Genomic DNA, 10,420 nt, shown 5'->3' with positions numbered 1-10,420 from the left:
TGATTCACATATTTATTTGCATATACAATTATTCATACTGCTACTTCCTGATACATCTGTACTAATTCATTATATCCTTGGACTTTCTCCCGCTCCCGCTATTCCAAATCAATCAATGACATTTATTGAGTGCTTGGGAGAGTACAGGACAGAGTTAGTAGTCATGCTCCCTGTCCACAACAGGATTATAGCCTAAAGAGGGGTTTACAGTCTATTATTCCTAAATAACAGTCGTGTTCCCGAAAACCCCCAGGTAATCAAAGAATCATGTTGTGTCTGTCATTACTGCAAGGATAAATAAGGGGTGAAATTCAAGGAGGTTAGAAGAAGCAAAAACTGCCTTTTCAAACATTTCACAACTTTCTCTGACAATCTCTGTCACTGGAATGGCACTAGGAAACAATTTACAACAGTTTAAAGTTCAGTTCCTACTAAATAATAACACTGTTGCAATGGCATCTCAGGCAGAGTCCAAGAGTCAAAGGTGTGGAAATAAGCTACAGGGCAGCCACCCTGGCCTTCCCAACATTCCAGATTTTGTGGAAGGCCGTAGCTGCTACTGCATGTGTCCTTCCTGCCATGATGGAGCAAAGGAGGAAGGAAATGAGGCCCTAGGATGACTACCTGATGGGTGGGAGGCTGAGGGCTCTACTGCTGCAAATACTGAGTAGTATAGTATTCAGTTCATACATTTAAGGGAATTTATTGAACACGTTCTATGTGCAGAGCATTCTTCTTAGTGCTTACCACTCTAGTAGGGGTATCGAGTGCTTACTGGGGGCAATGCACGATACTAAGCGCTAAGGAGAGTTTAGTCAAAGCACAAATTTCTTGTCCACAAGAAATAACAACGATGGTATTTGTTAAGCGCTTACTATTGCCAAGCCCTGTTCTAAGTGCTGAAACTTACCCATAGCTATTTCTTCTGAGATTGTTTTCTATTTAGGTAGACGTGCATTGTTAGAACACTCCTTGGCTCCTGAACATCAGTCTATAATAATAATTACGGTACTTGTTAAGTACATTCAATGGGCCAAGCGCTGTTCTAAGCACTGGGGTAGATACGAGGTTATCAGGTTGGACACAGTCCCTGTCCCACGTGGGGCTCACACTCTTGATCCCCATTTTATAGATGAGGGAACTGAGGCCCAGAGAAGTGAAGTGACTTACCCAAGGTCACATAGCAGACACGTGGCAGAGCCAGGATTAGAACCCAAGGCCTTCTGACTCTCAGGCCCGTGCTTTATCTGCTAAGCCATACTGCTTCCCGTATAATTATGGCAATTTTTAAGCGCTTTGCTATGTGCCAGGCAGTGTACTAAGCGCTGGGGTGGATACAAGCAAATTAGGTTGGACACAGTCCCTGTCCCATATGGGGCTCACAGTCTCAATCCCCATTTTACAGATGAGGCAACCGAGGCACAGAGAAGTTAAGGGACTTGCCCAAAGTCACACAGCAGACAAGTGGTGGAGCCAGGATTAGAACCCACGACCTTCTGACTCCCAGGCCTGTGTGCCACGCTTCTTCTCTATCAAATATGTGTAGGGGAAATAAACTTTATGGTTAGAACTGAGTGGAATACATTTCCACTGTGAACATGACAGGGAAAGCAGCACAGTATGGTGGAAAAAAAGGATGGAGCTGGGACTCAGAAGACCTGTGTCTTGAAAAATCACAACATCAAGGCACCATTTGATAAACAGTAAACTGAACCTTAAAAACGGTTTTGTTTTTTACTTTACACATTGGCAGAATTGAGTCATTTCGGCACCAACGTTTTCATTTTACACTAAATAAAAGTTACAAGTGTAAATCTGCATTCCAAATGTGTCCTTCATGCACACTGCTCTACCCTGTCAGAAGTTTCATCACCGTAGCCTCAGAACAGGAATACACACTCCTTACTTCTGAATTTTCCAGGACTTAGCTTCTTTTACTTTGTGCTGTCTTCAGAACACACTGAAATGTCCCTCACGAATTAAGTGAAAATAATGAACTTTGTAAACTGATCAGAGTATGTGCGTGCATTAAATAGACTTATCTGGGTCCCCAACGAGTTTTACTTGTATAGTGTTCAGAAAGTGTATGTGAAAATTCTACTTTTTATATTGGTATTGTCTTGTAGAAGGCCCAGATAAAATGTTGACTCCACATGGCCTCTAATTCTCTTTTCAGAGAATTTACTTTGGGGCATCCTCCTGAGCTTAACATTAAAAGGAAAAAGTCCCATTAAAATCTCAGGCATTTTCAGTTTTCTAGGATCCTTCAATGATTTTTGAAGGAACATATCACATAAGATTCCATTAAGATGAATAAGGGATTCTCCCTAGAAATTTTTTCCAGGAATTATGCAACACTAGAACACCATGTCACATAGCTGGCTAGCAGCCCAAGCCGCCTATTTATTTCATTATTCAACAAGGTTCGCCTTAAGACTTCTTTTCAGAATTTTACTTTTCTATGAACGATAAGAGAATATCATTTTACCAAATACTGCCTTGCATAAAGCTCTCAACTCTTTAGATTTAAGTATTTAAAGAAGTTCGATAATATAGCAACCAGTATCCCAATCACCTCAAAACTTATGAAATTTGATTCTCTTTTGAGGACACTTGCTTCCCCTAAAAGGATAGTGGAAAAGAGAAGGGCTCAAGCATAGCCCACTCTCCCATTCCTTTTGGAAGATTTTTTTACTAAAACACCGGAAAACGAAACACTGTGAGAGCAAGCCAATTTCAGGGGAAAGAGGGGGGAAAAAACTTGTCATGAATAAATATGAAAGCATAACTAATCAACAAAACACAATTTAAACATCAGTTCATGAAATTTAGGTTCAATTCAAAAGACTTATCTACGTTTATGAAATCAGCATTTGTGCAAATTACTTCAAAAATGGCTGTCGGGAGAGAAAATTGCAATTATTTTACGAGAGATGAACGACTGACAAACGAAAAGGAATCCAAGTGGTCCCAGAAGAATCCAAACAGTTCAGTTTGGAGTTGGGATTAGATCCTAATATCTAAAATTGATCAAGGAATGTGTCATCCCTTTTCCCTTCCTCTGTTTATACTGGCAGACCAATAAAATGACCAAGCAATAGACAGAACAAAGGGAGAAACAAAAACCTGAATCAACAAGGCACATGTACTAGAGATCATAAAATGATACAACTTTAAAGTTCAAAAAAAATTCGGTCAAAACCGGAGACATTGAGCAATATACACACAGCCAACCTACTGCAAATTATTTACTAAAGTTAAAAATTGTGAAATTTTTCTTTAGCGCTAAGAACTTAGACTAATCTACCAACCTCGGGATGTTTAAGAAAGCTGTATTCTACAAATGTCATGAAGCACTGTCTAAAATTAAACTCAATGTTGAATTTTGGGCTAGCTAAAATAAGCTTTAGTGTTATTGCAAATACAACTGTTGCTTGTGTCATGTTATCAAAACAAAGGAAGTGTCTGTTTTTAAAACTATGAAGGAAATTTGTCAGAGAAATTTGTAATTAGGAAGTTATTTAAATGCTCCATGTCTGAAATAAAACAAAAATTTACAACTGATAGCACTTACAACGCTCCCCTCTTCAAGACTATGGAGCTGAATCCAAACCACCACATACAGCACATATCCAATTATATGACCTTTGCAAACCTGCCTAAAATAAATTGGGCAGAAAAAGAACAAACAGCTTGCAGGTAAATCCAAATTATTAGCAACAAGGAGCCCAATTATGCCACTTGCAAAAGGCGATCTTGCCCAGTAGGAAGAGTATAGTCCGGTCAGAGGACATGGGTTCTCTCTCGGCTCAGCCTTTAATTGGACTGTGGTATAAACCTTTGGGGCAACTCATTTAACTGCAATGCAGGAAAAATACCTGCCTCCCCATACTTCTCAGGAATAAAATGATATAATATTGATAACGGCATTTGGAAAAATAAGTGCCATATAAAGACAGGAAATATTTTAAGGAGTCCTTCGCTGTCTTAGGTGGAGGTAAGGATATGCATTTTGGGTAGAATGTGTTCCTGATGAAACAACTGTCCACGTATACGACAGTCACGACAGTCAAGGCCTAAGTTTCCCCAAATGCAAAGTTCACCACGAATAAAACGCCCACGATATCAAACTGAATAAAATCCTTTTCACGGGACAGAGCGGGGAATGTGCACTCCCAGCAACTCTCTCATTAGTGTGGCTTCTGTTTCTCCACCTCCCCAACACGAAGGCATTGGAGGAGGGAGGTGTAGAGACCATCGCACCTTAAGAAGTGACTTCTCGCTTGAAGGTGGCAAATAATGGAGAGCAAATAAAAGATTGCTTATCCCACCACAGTTCCCATTTTGCATTGCTGCATCCTCTGCAGCTCCCGACTACAGTCAAGCTCACAGCAGTGGTATATTATTTCTCCACACTACTGATGCTCACTGCTATTAATTCATCATTCCAAGTGCCTGGGGAAAAATTAAGTGGACCAGTAAAAGCTTGCAGGTGGACCGATTATTTTAATCTATCTGAAATATGGCTAAAAATGATTCTACAGATTTTGAAAGAGAGATGAAGAAACAGGTTGATTAAAAACTCTTTTTTACTATCTCTACTAGGGAAATCCCCAAAATCAAGGCCTAGAAGAGACCTTTAGTCTAGGTAGGGGCCTATTCTACTCCTAGACTTATAACTTCCCTTGGTGACCTGCTCTATAGCCTAAGAGCTCTTACTTTTGAAATTCTCTATATACCAAATCTCTGAAATTTAGGCTCAGCTCCTCAGTGACTAATGAGATGATTATTGTCTCAATCTTGAAGTACATCAAAGAAGTTATATTACCACACTATTTTGGTCAAGTCTAAATAATCCCAGTTCCTTCCATTTTCTCCTTATGTACATTTTCAGCCTGCCCTTTTTCATTTTCTTTGACTTCCTTTGAACCTTCCTCAATGTTTCCTCATCCTTAACAGAGAACTCAAAACTAGGGAAAACTAAGGATTCTCTCCTTAAATGAATCTTCCTATATTCATTATTTAGCATATTTTTCAGTTCCAGTTATTTAGGATTTAACAATTTCTCCATGTCAGAGTCACTTAGAATTCTCATCTATTCTATAAATTGCCAGATAGAGTTTGATTTAAAAAAATCCTAAATACCATTACACCCTGTCACACACACACACTCACAAAAAATGTAAACACTGCAGAAAAGACGGAACAAGTTGGCATAGCTCTGGTTGGAATTTCCTTTTCTATTTTCTAGTGGGTTCCAGAGTAGGTTCCAAAAGGCAAATACCTAAAGAAAGCAAAGCAGATACAGATAATCTACCACATGGATAACCACCCCTGAATGATTTAGAATTAAATTTGATAACCGCAACTTGAAATATTTCAGGACAGGATTGTTTAGATTATGGCTGCACTTTCAAATCCCAGATTTCAGAAACTTGCACTTATTTTCCAATACAAATTTATTTCACTGCGTTTATTGAACTATAGCATTTCCTTTCACGGAAATCACATATAAATGTATTGTACAACCCAATGATCAATTAACAGCATTTACTGAATGCCTACTATATGCAGAGCAGTATACCAAAATAATTGAGTTAGAACAAGATCCAAACCCTGCCCTTCCAGAAATTTACAATCCGCTATTCTACACCATCTTGGGAGAAAGGTCAGTGACTCAAATTCTCAATTCCAGGCATTTCTCTAAAATTAATAATTTGGTTTTTAAATAAATTCACTGAGGAATCTATATGCTCGGGAATTCCATTTACAGAAGGCAGCGCTCAAAAGAAACATGCTGAATGAAGCTGGATTAAGTAGAGAGAAAAACCACCAGAGAATGGAGACTGAATAACCAAAAACACAACGAAAAAACAAAAAACATTAACAAAAAATCAATAACAAAAACCCCAAAAAAACCACAACCAGAAACAAAAAATATACCCTAGAGATAAGTCACAAAAGAATGAAAAGATGGACTAAAATTTTAGAGCTAGAAAAAATTAAAAGTCTGAGTTATACTTCAGAGTCAGAGATGACTAATGTTTTAAAAGAAAAAAAAAACCCAACAAAGAATGGCCTAGACATGTAAACAGAATGGACTATGAAAACAAAGTCAGAGGGTAAGAGTACTTCTACATAAGAAGAGTATACAATTTGATTTAGTGAGGTACAGGCCCTGGACTGCTCCACTTATCTTGAGCAATTCTAGAGAAATATCTAAGCATTTTACAATTCATTCACTCAACCCTACCTACTGAACGCTGTGTGCTGAGCACTGTACTAAGCGCGTGGGAGAGTACAATACAGAATAAAGACACACAAAGAGCTTACAGCCTGGGGGGTGGGGGGAGACATTAAGGTAAATAAATGACAGATAACGAACCTAAGTGCTCTGGGGCTGGGAGAGGGGATGAACAAAGGTAGCAAGTCAGAGCTGCATACAAGGGAAGGGGAGAAGAGGAAAGGGGGCTTAGTCAGAGAAGGCCTCTTGGAGGAGATGTGTCCTCAATAAGTTTTGGGGGGCCTGGGGGAGAAAGTATTTGTCGAATTTGAGGAGGGAGGGTGTCCCAGGCCAGGGGCCGGATGTGGTCGGCCAGGGGTCGGTGGCAAGATAGATGAGATCGAGGCACAGTGAGAAGGTCAGCATCAGAGGAGTCAAGTGTGAGGGCTGGGATGTACTAGAAGAGAGGAGGGAGCAAGATGGTTGAGTGCTTTAAACCCAAGGGTGAGGAGTCTTGGTTTGATGCAGAGGTGGATGGGCAACCCCTGGAGTTTCACGAGGAGTGGGGAAACATGTCCTGAGCGTTTTTGTAAAAAAATGATCTGGGCAGCAGAGTGAAGTATGGACTGGAATGGGGAGAGACAGGAGATTGGGAGGTGGGCAAGGAGGCTGACGCAGCTGATAAGATGAATGACTGTATTAACGTGGTAGAAGTTTGGATGGAGAGGAAAGGGCGGATTTAACCGTCCTAGCTAAACATCACCTAGCTCGGCCCAAACCAGTTGCTTGTACTAGTATTTCTCTAGATAACTTCTAAAAGGGCTCCCCTGGGGATCCATCCTGCCCCACCATCACCACTCACAGACACATTCACTTCCACGAGTGTCATTTCATCCTTCTTGCGCCAGGACTTTGAAGGCTGTGTTTAAGATGAGGGTGCATTACATTTCTACACACACACACTCTTGGGGAAAGCCGCCGATGTCTGAGGGCCAACAATCCCTTCCCTCCCAAAAAATAGCTGCATGATTTTTGTCCCCTTTAAGTGATCCTCATACAGAGAAATATGGAAAACAACTGGAAGGATCTTGGCAAAAAACAGCAGATGAAAGATTACAAGAGGAGACAAGGTAAAGCGGCAGAGATGACAATGCCACAAATAAGAGCTTGGAAACAGACTGCAAAAACTCTTCCCTGTTGGGAAGCCAAAGAGGGAAATGAAAGTTAGTTAACCAGTTTCTTCCCATATATAAAATTTAAGTTTCAAGATTTAAATGTCTTAAAAGCCTACATACATATCCCCAGCAGTATTGAGACTTAGCCCACTATAAAGCATTTTCAATTTAAGACCTAAAAATAATATACACCCCCATCTAGTTTTGCTGTCCATCTAAGCGCAGTATCAAAACCCCAAAAAATCACAAATTATATAAAATTAACGGATTTTACACAATCCTTAATTTCCAAAATTGAATGATCCCCTGAATAAATGTCAGTGTCCACTGAATTTTCCACTGAATTAAATGCCTCACATCTGGTCAGATGTGCACATATTTTATCTCAGGGTGATTATTTATGACCAGTAGAGAGTAAAATACGTGAAATAAGCATTCTTTTCTACCTTTGTACCTCCTTGGAGGACTAGGGAGTAATAGAAGGTTACAGGCTACTCGATTTTTTTGGACTTGTTTACAAGACTGCAGTAAAACTGTTGAGAAATAAATCTAACATCACTGAAGAATGACATCTTATCTACAGAAACTGTGCGGGAAATTCAGAGTGGATGCCTCCCTTTTTACTTTAAAAATGTAATGTCTACAAAAGCTCTCCTTTTAAAACAGCATACCTAATTATTTTCATAACCAATACGGGGCATTCATTTGTCCAGGGTTAAAAAAGAGGCTACAAGTAGTACGAGAGGGTTGAAAATCCTTTTTAATCTTCTTTTCAAATCTTTAATCAAGCCTCTTTGAGAAACACTGTGCTTTTAAAAAGGATATACTGGGGTTAATTATATTACCGAGATATACCGTTTACCTACACTTCACCCAAGATACGCTTAAAAAGGCACTGCTATCCATTTCAAGTTCAATCCTCCGGCCTCTATTTGCAAGGCCCAGAGCAAATGACACAGCTCCGAGTCAAATCCCCACATCACACTCCCGCTCTTGCACCCTCGGCTGAACGGTGCCAATTTTTAGGAGTAAAACGTGATTTTTCAAAGCGGGCCACGCGAAACTCCACAGATCCATTCGTTTTCTGAATGGGGAAACGACACGGGTGATGGGTCCCTAAACTTGGATGACATCCTCTTAGCCAGGGGCGCCCACGACGTTTTCATTTTTAAGAATAATTCCGACTGGGACCACGAGAGCCGCTGAAAGGAACTAAAAGCCCTCAAAATAATCACAACCACGATGGGCAAGAAGCCCTTTGGGCCCACTGCTTGCCCAGCGGCTCGTCCCGGGATTCATTCCTCCCTCCCCTGCTCTCGTTTTACTGCATCGGACGGAAAGGCTCGGTTATTCCGGGGGGGCGGGGGGGGGCAGCGAGAAAAGGAAAACGCATCCCGGCTAATTGGCCAAATCAAGTCTTAACTCGAAAACTCCCCGGGATTACGTGGTCCCTGTGGGGCCTAGGCCGAAAACGTTTCTGCCACGCTTAATGTCGCTCCCTTGGAGGCGGGAGCGGCCCCCGGGCTCTGCCCAAATTACTGACCCGTCGAATCGATATCACGGCACCACCACCGTGGTGTCTTAGACCCTTCCCGACTCTTGGCAGACCTTGTGCCGCCCTTCACCGTCTCCCTCGGCCGCCTTGATTTCCTTTTTTCCAAGTGTGGCCCCTTGGCCTAGCTGGGGGGAGCCCCAGAGACGGAAACCCCACCTCCCCGCGGGATCCAAACTTCCCCCAAAGCCGCCTCTTTCACTCCAGGTCCAACGAAGGTGCAAGGCCGTCCGGCTGCTAGGCCAATCCCCCATCCCGGAGTCTCCTTCTCGGAGGAAGGTTAATGGTGTCCCCTTCGTCCCTGCTGAAACTTTCCCCGCCTGTCCTTTTTCGGCGGCCCCTCCCGCTCTCCCTGCCCGCGCCCACCTCCTTCCCCACCCCCAAAGGACCGGTCGGCAGAGGGTGGGGGTGGAAAGTGTGCACACCGGGGAGCCGGTGCGCGCCCCGGGGAGGGCACACGCGTGTGTGTGGCTACGCAATGTGTGTGTCTCCGTGTATACGCCTGTGTGCGCGCAGGCGCCGCACGCCTCTTCCACCCGCCCTCCTCCCCGGTACTTTTCCTCGGTAGGAGAAAAGAGGGAGTCTAAAGGTTACTCCCGTGGATAAAAGGGGGGGGGGGGGAAATAAAGGAAAAGTGCTGGAGTGGAATGGAGTGGCGCTGGGGATCGGGTGCTCTGTTGCCCGGGGCGATCCGGAGCCCGGGCCGGGACCTCCCTCTCCCACCCCTAGGTGGGAAACTGCGGGGAGGGGGGAAAAAATAGTGTTGATCCAAGGGGCTGGGGGAAAATGATATTAATCAAAGGGGGTGGAGGAAGTGGAGGAAGTTTTAGGCCGAGATGGGGGGGGGGGGGGGAAGCCCGGTGTCCCCGTCCAGGTGGAAGTCGTTATGGGAGGAGAGGCGGCGGGGTCCCGGAAAGGGGTTCGGTTCGGTTGGGCCGCCGCCCCCTCACCTGGCCTTGCCCTGCGGCCATGTCGGATGGGGGCCGGCGACGGGCGGTCGGTCCTACCTAAGGCCGTGGCTCTTCTCCGCCGCCTTCCCGGCGGCGACATTCCCGGCGGCGACATTCCGGGGGGAGAGATCGCGCCGCCGCCGCCGTCTCCTCCTCCTCCTCCTCGGGGCTCGGCGACCTCCGGGCTCGCGGCTGCCGTGGAAGCCCGTCCCTGCCCTGCCCTCCCCTGCCCTCCCCTACCCTCCCCTACCCTCCCCTCCTTCTCCCCTCAGCCCCGCGCGGGGCTCAGTAATGGCGGCCGCCCGGCTCCGGCTCCGGCTCCGGCTGACGGTTGGCTGGCGCTCGCGCTCGCTCTCTCTCTCTCTCTCTCTCCCGAACTTTACCTCAGCATCTCTCCCTGCGCGCGCCCGGGACGGAGCGTGCGCCCTCGCGCGCGCGCCCGGGGACGGCCGACGCAGTCACCGCCGGGGGCGCGCGCGCGCCCCGCCCCCTGCTCTCCCGGGAATCCGGGTAGGCGCGA

The 10,420-nt window shown here is 44.6% G+C and overlaps 1 protein-coding gene across 3 annotated transcripts in view; it reads right to left on the bottom strand.

Annotated features, from left to right (window-relative positions):
* ARHGAP5 (Rho GTPase activating protein 5) overlaps positions 1–10,131 on the bottom strand; it is a 67,654-nt gene extending 57,523 nt beyond the window's left edge. For 2 of the 3 annotated variants that reach the window (XM_029079547.2, XM_029079549.2), the window contains exon 1: positions 9,958–10,131. The gene's annotated coding sequence lies outside the window, so the exon portion shown is untranslated. Of the gene's footprint in view, positions 1–9,900 lie in introns of all 3 variants that reach the window. The other variant, XM_029079548.2, reaches the window with a different exon arrangement.
* Between the last annotated feature and the right edge of the window lie 289 nt (positions 10,132–10,420).

This window comes from Ornithorhynchus anatinus, chromosome 14, assembly GCF_004115215.2.
Source record: "Ornithorhynchus anatinus isolate Pmale09 chromosome 14, mOrnAna1.pri.v4, whole genome shotgun sequence".
Classification (NCBI taxonomy): domain Eukaryota; kingdom Metazoa; phylum Chordata; class Mammalia; order Monotremata; family Ornithorhynchidae; genus Ornithorhynchus; species Ornithorhynchus anatinus.
The sequence above is the reverse complement of the archived record's forward strand: the minus strand, read 5'-3'. Positions and strand labels throughout refer to the sequence as shown.